This window comes from Mirounga angustirostris, unplaced genomic scaffold, assembly GCF_029215605.1.
Source record: "Mirounga angustirostris isolate CCGP_5_RB_7025 unplaced genomic scaffold, mMirAng1.0.hap1 SCAF_11, whole genome shotgun sequence".
Classification (NCBI taxonomy): domain Eukaryota; kingdom Metazoa; phylum Chordata; class Mammalia; order Carnivora; family Phocidae; genus Mirounga; species Mirounga angustirostris.
This window is the reverse complement of record NW_026991719.1, coordinates 40,340,992-40,342,932: the sequence shown is the minus strand read 5'-3', so window position 1 is coordinate 40,342,932 and position 1,941 is coordinate 40,340,992.

Genomic DNA, 1,941 nt, shown 5'->3' with positions numbered 1-1,941 from the left:
CTGCCGAGTCGCCTATTGGCTGCTTTGGCCGCCGGCCGCCCCGCCTTCAACCTCGCCGCTTCTCCCCGCCTCTTTACCCGCCCGGGATCGCCCACGGCTCCGCCAGATCTGGGCGGGGTTGCCGCGGGGTGGGGACGATGGTTGGGGTGCACCGAGCCAGACCCCACCTTTCCCCAACCCCTCCGTCGCGAAGTCAAGTCTTCATGAATCGACTTCAAGCAAGGGAGGGGCTCGTGTGTACGGAATGTACGCAGTGACTGGACACGGACCCCACCCGGAGGACTCCACCGCCTCTCCTGTTTTTATGTCTCCTGCCTGGTCATCTCTGTCGTTGGCAGGCTCGCCTCCATCCTCTTGAGAGCGGGGCTCCTGGTCCCTATCCACGTCCAGCGCCCCCATCAGCCCCGGGGGGGTGTCACTGAGCTCTGGGTGGGAGAACTCCTCCGCTAAGATAAAGATACGCAGTTGCACATTGCGTGGTGGACCCGAGGGATTGGAAGCGCTGATGCATTCACGCAGGGCAATCAATGTGAACTTTCAAGTGTTGCCTCCCTTAGGGCTTTTGCCCGCCGAGGGCTATGCACATTTCCAGACACCCTGAAGATCAGTTTACTCATTTGTAAAATGCAGATAATTTTTAGCACCTCCGTACCTCCTGTCGTTGTGTGAGATTGGGGGGGGGGGTGTCGTTTGTTAGCACCGCATAACCTAGCCTGTTCTGACACGTGAGCAAAAAGACATTTACAGGGGCGCCTGGGTGGCTCAGTTGGTGAAGCGTCTGCCTTCAGCTCAGGTCATGATCCCGGGGTCCTGGGATCGAGTCCCACATTGCGCTCCCTGCTCAGCGGAGAGTCTGCTCCTCCCTCTCCCCCTACCCCCCCCTCCGCTTGTGCGCTCTCTCTCTCTCTCCCCCAAACAAATAAATAAAATCTTTTTTTTTTTTTAAGACATTTACAGAACTAGAGTGGTAGGATGGTGGACTTTCTCAGGAGCTCAATGTTTAAAAGGACCCATAAGCAGGGATATGTACTCGAGGTTGGATGAAAAAGTGACAGGAAGTCCAAGAGGCAGATTAAGCTTCAAGTTGCTGAAGTCCAAAAGAGAACGGAAAAAGATAATTTTTGCTCTGTTTCAGCAGGGATAATGAACAAGGATAATGAACACCCCCTTGGAGGAAGGTGTTGTAAGGTTAACAGAAGATAGAAAGCAAATCTACTCCTCTCCACCAGGGGAAGGTGTTCAAATGGGAAAAATGAGAACATCTCCACAAAGATTTCCGGTCTTTTTCATCACAGAAACTACCCCACTTCTGAAATCACTTGCTGAAGCATCCTGCCATCTGTCCACAGTTCTCTGGCCTTTCGGCCACTTGTTCAAATCCTCTCTATTCTGCAACCTCATTGACCACTACCGCCACTTTGTTCTTAATTTTTCATATTCGGCGAAGAGACCCCAGACCGTTACTCTAATAACAGTTCTGCCAATAACCTAAATTCCCTGACTTTGTCTTTTCATTACTCATTTAGCAACATCCCCCTGTTAAACCCTGCTTTGGGCTTTCTCCCTGCCTGCAAACACTGTTGCAGGAAGTTTTCCCCACAGGACAGATAAAGTTATCATCATCCACCTCAAATGGTCCCTGAAATCCTATACTTTTCATGTCCATTCCCAGTCTCAGGTTCCATGATGACGATTTCAAACCAGCTCTGCTCTCCCCAGACTTCTGACAACCCTCTCTGCACCCGCCTCCCTGTTTTCAACAGATGAACTTACCTCCTACTTCGTAGAGAAAATGAAACTGTTAGGCAATTTCTCACTTTCCACTGTCAGAGCCATATATCCACTTTTCCCTCCTCTCCTCTTTTGAAACAAGTAGAAGGCTCTCTGTGCACCTGAAGGGAGGGGATGTGGCTGAGCAGAATGCAAAAGAGGCACTGGTGT